We start from the raw sequence: 12,974 nt of genomic DNA, 5'->3' as shown, positions 1-12,974 counted from the left end.
TAAGATCACAACATTTTTAATGTCTTGACGTTTCGTACTAACAAAAATGTAGAAACTTTAATGAAGTTACATTGATCTCAGAAAAGCCAGATGTTGAGATCTTTGGGGAATTCCAGAGATCTTAAGGGGAAGTCCCCGAAACTTTAGCCCAGACTATTTAATTGGTTTAAAAACCTATAAGCGTGAGTATAGACAAATTCAGGATAGTTCCATGAGGAGCTGAAATAATATCGAGAGCCCATAAGATGTTCGGAAAGATTCAGTACTGAAGATCTCTGGTTATGAAAACTTCAGAAATATTTCAGGAACTTCACGGAAATCCAGAGAATTCCATTTATTAAAAGCAGAACCGAGATCTTCATTAGGGTCGAGAGCTTTAGGGAAGCTCCGAGAACATCAAGACAGATCAGAAGAATTTCAAGGATAGCATGAGCATGATTGACCGCCACGGTTGCTACTCTGTTATTGCTAGACTAGCTGTAATTACACAGAGAACCAATAGACTATGCTTGGGACTAGCAATCATCCTCAATGTGTAAAAACTGGTGATCTCAAACTAGGCAATACCAGCGCCGGCCGCGCCCGAACACAGGTCAAGAAAGGAAGGGGTAGGAATGTGTTGACGTAACACTCGCTTTGATGGAAGATCAGAAAAATTTCAAGGATATGGCAGAAAACGGAATTTTTTGAAACTTCGGTTTGTTCAGAGAAGATTTCTGGAACGCAATAAAAATTATATGAACATCCGGAATATGTGAGAGTATTTCATGGCAATTTCAAGATCTTAAAAAAAAATCTAAAATTTAGCTAAGTTGATCAACGAAGTTCCATTAATTGAAAAAAGGCGAGAACTTTTAGCAAGCACGGATATTTTCAAGAAATTCCAGAGAACTTCTAAGAAATTTAGATATTTTTAGATTGTTTCTTTATATTCAGTGAAGTTCCGAGTACTTCTAGGACGATCAGATAACATCAGAAAACTCACATTAACTTAAGGAAATTTGCAGCGACTTACAAGGAGTTCCTTAGAATTATGGGATATTCCGAGAATTCTATGATTGATCCGAAAACTTTAGAAGCTTCAGGGAATTATAAATATATGTATAGGGGAAATAGCCCTATTGTTACGGTACGTTAGCAGCGTTAGAAGCCTATTGTTGTGTATACAGACCTCCATACACAACAATAGGCTTCTAACGCTGCTAACGTACCGCAACAATAGGGCTGTTTCCTCTATATCAGAAAATTTACCGGAACATTCGATCAATTTAGAGAAATTAAGCAAGCATAGAAAACTTCTTGCAGGGAAAATTAGTGATTTAAGGCAAAGTTCCGTGAGCGTTTATAAACTTCATAAAACTTAAGTAAAATTGAAGAACTTAAAGGTAATTAAATAAATTCCAGTAAAACGGTGGGTTCTTGTTAAAAAAAATACTGAGGCAGGGTAGTCTACGAAATTTTAAGTTAATTGAGAAATATTCTGGGCAATTTTAAAACATCAGGAGACTCTAGACTATTGAATAAGTTATGAATTAGTTGATCATTTGAACTTCAGACAAATCTTGAGAACTTCAGTGAAAATCATAGAACTATATTAATTATTTCGCTGCGGAAGCCTATAGAGGTTCCTGAAATTTCGAAAACTTCACAGGAGTACAGAGATCTTCAGAAACATTTCGAGAACTTCATAAAAGTCTATGGATTTTAAGGGAAGATCCGAGAATTTCAGGAACTTTTATGGTCATTTCGGGAGCATCTCAAATAAGTTTAGTAAAGCTCCAAAAACAAAGGGAATATCAGGGGAGTTCAGTTCCATTAGTTTCACTAAATTAACGGGAAATTTAAAGAAGTTCCCGGATTTTCAGTGAACTTTAGAGATGTTAAGAAAATTATTGAAGTTTTCACGTAGGTCCAGAAGTTCACGCAAGCTAAAACATTTTTAGAACAGTTCAATTAAACTCATGGTAGTACAACAAGCTTCATGAGAACTGTAAACACTTTGGATAAGTTTCGAGAACTTCGAGAAAGATATTGATTGCGCTAATAAAGCTCTAAACACAAAAAAAAAATACTTCAAGAAAGAACAGACATCCTCAAAGCAGAGATGTTCCAGAACAGGAAAATTACATAAATTTTAAAAAAGTTTCGTAAAATTCAGTAAATTGTTTACACTTTTGAGAAGATTCATGACCGTTAGGAAAATTGTGGAAACTTTAGGAAGTCCGAAAAAGTTTAGAGAAGTTAAAAAAATGATGAGAAATATTGTGAGCATCAGGTTAGTTTTTCAAACTGCAAAAGAACTTCAAGGCAGTTTAATTAAATTCAGGAATATTTTGGGAACTTTCAAGTAGTTATGAAGACCCCAGTATAGTCCATTCCATATTCATCGGTGATTTTTCATGAAAATTCGCTTGGAGTTTACTATCTCAGGCTCAGGCTGAAGTATAAAATTCATCAGAAGTACCATGAAAGCAGATTTCAGTTCATGTTTTTCTCATAGATTTTTTTCCCAGAATTCCTGTGGGATGAGGTCCTTAGAAATTATAATAAAATTTCAAGAGCCTTAAAACTGTGCCGGGAATTTGACTTCAGATTTCTAGAAGTATTATAACTTTTCAGTTCAGAATTTATAACATTTGTGGGATATATGCATATTTTAGAACCAAAAATAAAATTAAAATCATTTAAAGTCTCTTAATTTTTAAAATGTATTTGTTACTAAATATTTATCCATTCTGGATCTATAAAGTTCAATGTGTGAAAGAAAATAACTAGAAAATTCCCTGATACTTAAGTTTTTCCAGGTAGCAGAAGCTTGGAGGTTAAGTCATAAAATTTCTATTGAATCTTTCGCCTTAAAGGTTCCTATCGTACATATTTAAGTGTTTACGAGAATCTAATTGAATAAGTCTAAAACATCAAACATTTATTTGCTATGCCATCAGAACGACTAATTTTATTCCCTTTGGTCACTTTTTAGTCACTTTTTTTACAATTATAAGTCACTATTTGGTCACTTATTTCTTCAACATGGTAACTAAAATCACTATTTTTGACTGCATTGATCGCTACCAGCCCTGAATTTGACTTCACTCTAGATGTTCGCAGATGACAGGCGTTGCAGTCCTGTGGATTACATCACCTGCCAGCCGCTCTAAAGGTCCACGCACATTAGATCCGGATTGGACGCGTTGCGGCAAAGTGACAGCAAAATCTATTGTCTAACTGTCAAATTTACGTCAACCCAACGCAAACGGATCTAATGTGGGTCAATGACATTTATATAAGGTCTAGGCCAACAGGCAGCTTGCTGGTGTTAGAAGCAAAAATGTTGTAAGCATTGCTGAACATCTGCGAACTGATAGATATACGTCACTGCCAATAGCTGTTTCGTGTAAAAAGATAAACATTGTAATATAATACGAACACCACTCCATTTGCACATTTCACTAACACCAATAAGCCCTTTGGCCCAGACCTTAAATAAACGTCATTGAATGTGGGTGGCCCTTAAGACTCACCCAGCAGACTCGAAAGGTTCGTGGCTAGGAGCTTAATCAAAGGTGACACACAAGAAAGAAGTGTTAGTTTGTTTACTAAAATGCACTATGCCCATTTTGTTATGACAAGTTTTGCTATAAGAAATGCTCCTCGTGTTTATTAGTAAAATTCACATCAAAGGTTGATTGATTGCGTATGAAATCAATTCCGGTCATATGAAACAGGTATATAATTTTTTTTGTTTTGAATTTATGTATGGCAAAATGTCGAACTTTTCGTGAACTTAACGGCAAAGAACTCACCAACACTGAGAGATCGTGAGCTCCTGCCCTCCTGTGATAAAACCATCTCGGGTCCGTGGGTGGCCTTCTTCCAAGGCAAACAAAGGGCTTTGAATTTTCATCAGATTTCAAAGGATTTGATTAAACATGTTTCAGCCGTGTCCGAAATTTTAAAGGTGAGGCCAAATAAACTTCGCGTTACCGTTACCGACCGTGGGCAGGCAAACAAGATTGCTGTATTTGAGCTATTTTTGTTTGAATATCGAGTGTATATTCCAAATCACGAAGTTCAAATCGAGGGAGAAAGGATGCGTAACCGGTCTTCAAACAACGAGAGCGAGGAGTACTCGGATCGGTGGATTCTCAAGTTCGCGCGAAAAGTATGTCCTGATTCCGTGCCGGCACAGATGATTCCTCGCGAAACGACGAATTCGGTAGACGAGATCAGCCAGCCTTTTTCAATGCTTGAGCTCTCACTCGCGCTCCTTTCGTGTCGTAATTCGGCTCCGGGGGCTGATAGGATCAAGTTCGACTTGTTGAAGAACCTCCCAGACGTCGCTAAGAGGCGCATGTTGAACTTGTTTTGTCAGTTCCTGGAGTTCAATATTGTTCCAGATGATTGGAGGCGAGTGAGAGTTATAGCCATTAAAAAGCCTGGAAAACCCGCGTCAGATCATAACTCGTATCGTCCCATCGCGATGTTATCGTGCATTCGAAAATTGTTGGAGAAAATGATCCTTTTTCGCCTCGACAAATGGGTTGAGACGAACCACCTACTCTCAGATACTCAATTTGGTTTCCGTAGGGGTAAGGGAACGAACGACTGTCTCGCGTTGCTTTCCACAGAAATCCAGTTGGCTTTTGCTAAAAAAGAGCAAATGGCTTCTGTGTTCTTGGATATTAAGGGGGCTTTTGATTCAGTATCGGTTGAAGTCCTTTCAGACAAACTCCACGCTTGTGGCCTTTCCCCATTAATTAATAACTTTTTGTACAATTTGCTGTCAGAGAAACATATGAGCTTTTCTCATGGAAACTCTACAGCTTCTCGATTTAGTTACATGGGTCTCCCCCAGGGCTCATGTTTAAGCCCCCTTTTGTATAATTTCTACGTCAGAGAAATTGACAATTGTCTAAGTGACAACTGCACGTTGAGACAACTTGCAGATGACGGAGTAGTGTCAATGACAGGGCTCAAAGAGGTCGACCTGCAAGGACCCTTACAGGATACCTTAGATAATTTGTCTACTTGGGCTATCGAGCTAGGTATCGAATTCTCCTCGGAGAAAACTGAGTTGGTCGTTTTTTCTAGGAAGCATAGCCCAGCACAACCGAAGCTTCAACTTTTGGGTAAGCCGATCACTCAGTCCATGTCTTTCAAATATCTTGGGGTCTGGTTCGATTCCAAATGCACCTGGAGATCCCACATTGAGTATCTGAGACGAAAATGCCAACAAAGGATCAATTTTCTCCGAACAATTACCGGAACGTGGTGGGGAGCTCATCCGCAAGATCTTCTAACGTTGTACCGGACAACGATTTTATCGGTTTTGGAGTACGGTAGTTTTTGCTTCCAGTCGGCGGCTAAAACTCACATCATCAAACTGGAACGTATCCAGTATCGTTGTCTTCGTATCGCGTTAGGATGCATGCACTCGACTCATACGATGAGTCTCGAAGTGTTGGCGGGCATGTTGCCACTACCGGATCGGTTTTCGGAATTGTCCCTCAGGCTCCTCACCCGTTGTGAAGTTATGAACCCACTGGTAATCGAAAACTTTGAGAAGCTTCTTGAGCTAAACCCTCAAACTCGTTTTATGTCATTATACTACGTGTACATAACTCAGGATGTCAGCCCTTCACAGCATAGTCCCCATCGTGTATGCTTCTCCGACTTCGGCAATTCAGTTAGTTTTGATTTATCTATGACGCGGGAGATTCGTGGAATCCCAGAACATCATCGTTCCATGATTGTTCCGTCAATTTACGCTGCAAAGTTTGGCCAAGTTGATTCCGCAAGATCGTTCTTCACAGATGGATCACTAATAGAGTCGTCCGCTGGTTTTGGTATTTTTAACGAATTTCATAGCGCCTCTCGAATGCTTCAAGCTCCTTGTTCCGTATATGTTGCTGAACTGGCGGCAATATATTATACGCTAGAAACGATCGCCTCACTTGCACCAGATCATTATTTTATTTTTACGGATAGTCTCAGTTCTGTCGAGGCTATTCGCTCTATGAGGCCGGTAAAGCACTCCTCGTATTTTCTCATGAAAATACGAGAGCTTTTAAGTGCTTTATCTTTAAGATCTTTTGTCATCACCTTTGCATGGGTCCCATCTCATTGCTCGATTCCGGGCAATGAGATGGCTGACTCACTTGCTAAGGTGGGCGCTATGGAAGGCGATATTTACGATCGACAAATCGCCTACGATGAATTTTTCTTCATTTATCGTCAACAGTCACTCGTCAGCTGGCAGAATAAGTGGAGTGAAGGGAGTTTGGGACGATGGCTATATTCGATCATCCCTAAGGTGTCGAAGAGTCCTTGGTTCAAGGGGTTGGATGTGGGTCGAGACTTCATTCGTCTGATGTCTCGCCTCATGTCCAATCACTATTCGTTAAACGCTCACTTGTTTCGTGTTGGGCTGGGAGACAGCAATCTCTGTGAATGTGGACAAGGTTACCAAGACGCCGATCACATCCTTTGGTCTTGTGCTGAGCATCGTGGAGTCAGATCTGAGCTGTGCGATTCCCTTCGGGCTCGAGGTAGACAACCTAATGTTCCAGTTCGGGATATTTTGGCTAGACGTGACCTGGAGTTTATGAAACTCATATATGTTTACTTTAAGAATACTAACCTTAGATTGTAAGTTTGATTAACCTTGTGTTTAGTTTGTGTATTGTGCGTGTAGTTTTTTTTTAATGTTTGTTTTCAAGATGAATAGAAATAAGTTCATGTTTTAGGATTAATTAAATATTTGTATAATAAATCATATTTCAAACCTCCTTCTCCCTTTCCCCACCCAAAAAATTGTAAATCTCCACTAACCTCGAGACGACCGCGAGTAATCGGTTCAATTCCTTTAACTCTAGATTTAAGACAATAATCATGTATAATGAAAATGATAACTCGGCTCTGTAAAGTTTATTCGATTGAGCCTGTACAAATAAATTAATAAAAAAAAAAAAAAAATCGAGGGAGATGTCACCGAAGCGAGTATGACTCACGATGATTTCCTGAAAGGCGGGGTTGGTGTCTTCAAGAACCCTAATTTCCACTACATAAAAACTATAACTATACTGTATTAAAATGCATTTAGTGTCCTTTGTTGGACTCGTTTCGCGAACCCTTCACCAGATCAGTACAACCAAACTACGTCGCGATTGGGATGATTCAGCTACCAGTGCGCTTGTTTGTACCAAATATAATGAACTGCATAAAATCAAATATATCATATTAACAATATGATCCATTCATGCCTTTTCCAAATGTTGCAATGGCGACCTACAAAATATTACTTCACGCACCATCTAGCGTTGAAAAAGGTCAGCAACATTCATTCAATTACAATCGAGGGGTGCGAATATAGGACTTATTACAAAAGTAAGAGTCAAATTATTTTCATTAATTACAATGTGTATATTATTTTAAAATTTGTCTGACATGTCACTGTTGTCATCAAATAAAATAAAATGCTGAAATACATTCATTTGAAATATTAAACAAATTTTCATTTGGTTTACCCCTCGTGACGATAAACAAATACATTGGTAGCCTTTTTGGCCACAGAGGTGCTTTCATCGCTAACAATTCGGTTCGCCAGCTAAGCGAAAGAGTGGATCATATTGTTAATATAATATATTTGATAAAATGCAAGCAATTAGGGTACACTGCGGCCTTCTGTGGCAACAAGCCACGCTGTGATCAATGTGGGGAGAAACATACGGAAGGTTCTTGTCGTGCCACTCCAAAATTTGGAAAATTCGTATCTCTCGCTGATTGTAAAAAGTACAAACAGTAGGGAGAAAAACTCCAGCGATCTTTGAAGGATCGCGCACAGTGGAAATTCTAAGATCAGTTACTCCATCTTCCCGAGTTCCTCCGTGTAGTAACCCCTTCGACCTTCTCTCAGTTGATGGCCAGAGCTCTGACTGTAAAGTTGGCGAGGGAAATCATTTCGTTTTCAATGCCCCACCTAGGAAGTGATCCAAAATTGGCACGCATCAGCCTCAGGAAGTCTCTCGTATTGAACCTCGAGTCATATTGAAGAAACCAGGAAGTAGCGATAACGTTACAAAAGCCCTTCCATCGGGTTTCAAATAACAGCTTCACATCTAGAACAACATCAAGCCATTTTCAGGTTTTCTGGAATTGTTGATTGCATTCTCGAAACATTGAATGTGTATGACTCCATGAGGAACTTTATTGTTTTGATGATTCCAATGTTGAAAACTCTGTTGAAGCAACTATGTAGCTTCTCTAGCCGATCATCACCTTTGACGTTTAAAACTACTGACGTTTGAGAGTGTGGTAGGGTTTTGTCTGTTTGTGTATCAATTGTAGTATCTGTTCTTTTATCGTTGTTCCTCCCCAAGCCTCACTTTTTGTGTTTCGTTGCTGTTCCCAACAACCATCAGAGCGCTTTCCCGTCATTGGTCGATCGCCGAAAAACAGCGGCGGTGAAGATAAATATATCAATCGCATCCTTGTATACCTTTTCCATGATCTCTTCCCTGTCGTGATTTGGCATCGATCTGCCAGATTCCATGACTGGTATCGGCTGGTTTGTGGTTCTCTGCTATGGTTAGCTGTGCGAGGTGCGCACTGTTCGGCGTCGGATAATCGAATGACGGAATGAGCCATTTGCCATTTAAATGATCTTTATTTCTTGTGAATGTGTGGTTTACATGTATGAATTTTTTAAGTGACACAGATGCGTCTTTTCAACTTTAGTACATTTGAGATTTTAATTATTATTTACAGTTCCTAGTCCTATCAGGCCTATTTTAAAGTATGACCACCTTGGTGGGATTGGTTTGATTTGAATTGGAAAAAGGAGACTACTTATAACTACTATTTACAACTACAACTAATCTACAACTACTATGTACACCTAACCTACTATATACAAATTGCTTATCAAAGCATATTCTGATAAATTACATTTTTGTGCAAATTTAGTCTTAATTTCGTTAATTTTGGAATCTATTTTGGCAATGCCTGCCTCTTCATGTAAATTTGTTATTCTAGTGTCGAAAGGACGATCAAGAACCATCCTCAGCACTCTATTCTGAGCGACCTGAATTTTGTTCCTGTGAGTCTGTGCACATGATTCCCACACCGGAGCTGCGTAGAGGATCGCAGGTGCTATGATTTGTTTGTAGACGGCCAGTTTGTTTACCCTTGAGAGGCGAGATCTGCGGCAAATCAGCGGATACAGACACCTAACCAAGGCAGAGCACTTGACTACTGTTTTCTCTACATGCGGACGGAAGAGGAGCTTGTCATCGAACAGCATCCCGAGATAGGTTACTTCGGCAGACCACTCAACCCTTGTGCCATCCATGATTACAGTACAAGATGGAGCCGGTTTCAGTTTGGGCGATTGCCGATGGAGGAACATGATCGCTTGTGTTTTGGAGGCATTGATTTTGATTTTCCACGTGGTGGCATAATCAGCAAAGGCGTTAAGGCATCGTTGAAGTTTGTTCGTTATTTCGCGAGGCATCCTTCCTTTGACGGCTATTGCGGAATCATCTGCGAACAGGAAAAACACGCAACCGTCTCCAAGGGGAGGAATGTCGGAAGTGTAAATGCTGTAGAGCAAGGGGCCCAGCAGACTGCCTTGCGGAACTCCTGCTGGGATGGAAAACGTGTCTGAAAGACAACCATTCAACGATACCTTAAACGACCTTTGCTGGAGGTAGCTACGGGTGATTTAAACCAGATGTAATGGAAAGTTGAAGTTACAAAGCTTGAATACAAGCCCATTGTGCCAGACATTATCAAACGCTTTCTCAACGTCTAACAAGGCCATGGCTGTGGACTTGGATACAGCTTTGTTACTTCGGATGTTATTCATCACCCGCACTAGCTGGTGATTTGTGGAGTGCCCCTTTCTGAACCCAAACTGTTTCGGAAGGAGAATGTTATTTTCCTCGACAAACCCGGGGGCCTTCATGTTTTTGGTGCATTTCAGCGCTGAGCAAATCTGTTCCACTGTGATTCTATTCTCCGGAGGGATGGCACAAGGGGAGGAATCAAGGTTGAGTACGCATTGCTCAACCTGAACTTCGAGCGGACTTTGGATGTTGGCGCCAAGCAAGTGCGATTTAGCAATATGCTCACCAATCGCATTTGCTTTCTCCTGAGGGGTGATTATGAGCCGATCGTCATCATTTTCATCTTTTAGTGGCGGAATGGGTTTAGGGTGCGTCTTTAAGACCTTGGCAACTTTCCAAAATGGTCTGGAGTGGTTGTCCAGATTCTGGACAAGCCGCCCGAAACTTTCGTTCCGGAGTGAGACCATTCTGGAAGCAATCTCCTTGTTCAGATCGCCCATTTCACGTTTCCTCGCTTGATCTCCAGTCCTCTGAAACTGGCGTCTACGAACCTTTCTCAGGCGAATTAAGAGTTGGGTGTGGGAATCAATAGCAATAAACTTACCCCTCACATGAACTCGTCGGACGCACCTCTCGTCAGCCACGGTTATGGCTTGGTGGAGTCCCTCCAACGCTCGGTCGATGTCCTCCACGGTGTCAAGCGGCGGGTTGTCGATGATGTGCCTGTCTACCACCCGTCCAAACTGGGCCCAGTTTACGTGATGATAGTCCTTGCGCAGGCTTGAAGCAGGAGCCACGTTGCAGCCCAGCTTAGACACCACCGGTTGGTGGTCGGAGCTGAGTTCGTTCAAGGCTACCGGCTTGGACAAGCCGATATTTGTCAGGAACAGGTCTAGCGTCGATGGGTTGCCCGCCGGTGAGATAAATGTTGGCTCATCCGAAAACCAAACGGAGTACAGCCCATGCTGTGAGTGGTCGAACAGCAGACGACCGTTCTGGTTCTGCCTGTAGTTAAGCCAGGCCTCATGGCGAGCGTTTAGATCTCCTCCTACTACGAAGCGGGAACCTGTACGGGTGATGGTGGAAAGGTCGTTCTTGAATTTAGCCGCTAGTCCACTGCTGGCGGCACACTGTCGAGGGCAGTAGACGGCGATGAACTGGACGTATCCAGTCGACGACTCCACCTCCACACCAAGGGCCTCGATGATAGTGGTGCGGATATGGGACAGAGTGTGGTATTTTATTACTTTCTTGACGACGACCGCAACACCACCCCCCCCCCCTCCCCCCCTGGAGCTGGTACGATCAAGCCGGATAATGTTGTGATCAGGCAACCAGAAGCTGTCGCCGGACTTTAGATGGGTCTCGGTTAGAAGGCCCACGTCGATGCTGTGCTTGCGGAGGAAGTCGGCAAGCTCAATCTGCTTAGCTCTTACAGAGCAAGCGTTCCAGGTAGCGATGGTTAGCGGTTTAGACACCATATTGCATGATGAACTTACCGAGCACTTGGATCTGTTCGAGCTTATTGCGGCACTTACGTAGAGCACCCGTTATGTTGATAAAAATCTCCATCAGTTCATCTGCTGAGAACAGATCGGGATTATTTGTTTGAGCTGTTGGTTGCCTCTAGGATCCATGAGGGATGGAGAGCTTTGTCCAGCAGAAGATCCAAACGTTTCTTGAGGGGGCGCGGATCGCACCCTTGGATTTGCTTGTCCATGAAGAGGTGGAAAGTCCTCCGTCCTGAAAGCCGGGGCCTTATCCTTCCTTCGTGCTGGTTGATTGTTGGTGGACGCTTGATTTCAGATGCGCTTGAAGTCCTCGCGTTTAGGGCATTGCTTATTGGATCCTTGGTGAGCACCACCACAGTTGGCGCATTTGGACGCTACAGCTTCATCCGCAGCACATTCGGAGGTGGCGTGGTCTTGAGCGCAATTTCCGCAGCGTGGCTTAATGTTGCAGTTGCGGGTACCGTGTCCGAAGTTCAGACACCGCTGGCACTGAGTCACATCGCGATGGCCGCCACGGTATGGCTCCCAGCGAACGATGATGGAATTGATGGTCCGGATGGCTTTCAGTGCGTTGAGTGTCACCGTTCCCTTCTGGAAGTGTACCAGGAAAAGGCTATCCGGATACGCCTTCACATTCTCGTCTCTTCTTGTCATTCGATACACGGCACTTGGGGCCAGCTTGTACCGGTCCCTGATTTCATGTTCGATAAACTTCGGGTCGAAATTTGGTTGGCCCCTGATGACGACCTTGAACGGTTTTTCACCGGGGATATCGTGGGTGAAGAATTCCACCTTGGAAGTCCTCAGGTGGGCGATGACCAAGTCATACTCCGCTTTGGTACGGAGCACCACCTTGGTGCCGACTCTGCCCAATTTGAATTCGGCTTTGACGCCCAGCGACGCCAGATCCGCGATGAGCTCGTTGAGATGGGCATTTTTCACTACCAGCGGAGGTAGCTTCACTCTTGCCGCGCTCATGTCGGCAGCATTTTCTTTATCGGCACCGTCACCGAAATCTCCGTTCGTCGCAGAGGCATCGTCACGACCAATCGTGCCATCGGACTGGCCTCGATTCTTCTTCCTCTTCTTGCTGCGTTTTTCCAACACAGCTGGCTGGATATTCCCATCCATGGGGAGAACAGCAAACCTGTTCGAGGTAGGCACACCGGAGCTTCCTTCACCGGGGTTCTGGACCTTCGCCGGGCTTCGTGACCGATGCTTCCCTATTACGGGGCACACACACACACGCACAACAAACCGCGAAAGAGAGAGCGCGAACACTATCGCCACGAACTTTTCAAACAACTCGAGAGAGCGAGCTAACACCGAACTGAACTGCTTGACGATCAAGCAGAGAATGATGTTGTTGACGGAATGAGACCGGCAGCCCGTCTTATATAGATGGACTCCGACTTGACGACTGGTCTGTGGCGCTCTGCTACGGTCAGCTCTGCGGGGTGCGCTCTGCTATGGTTAGCTGTGCGAGGTTCGCACTGTTCGGCGTCCGAGAATAGAATGATTGACTCGAGCAACGAATATCGCTTGAATACCTAAAAGATCTGTACTTCCAACCAATCAGAGGAGAGCAACTTCCCAGTGTTATAGAACCGTACTGGCA

The sequence above is a fragment of the Ochlerotatus camptorhynchus genome, unplaced genomic scaffold (assembly GCF_037179485.1).
Source record: "Ochlerotatus camptorhynchus isolate MF236.1 unplaced genomic scaffold, CSIRO-AGI_Acam_v1.1 ptg000132l, whole genome shotgun sequence".
NCBI lineage: Eukaryota > Metazoa > Arthropoda > Insecta > Diptera > Culicidae > Ochlerotatus > Ochlerotatus camptorhynchus.
This window is presented reverse-complemented; position numbering follows the sequence as displayed.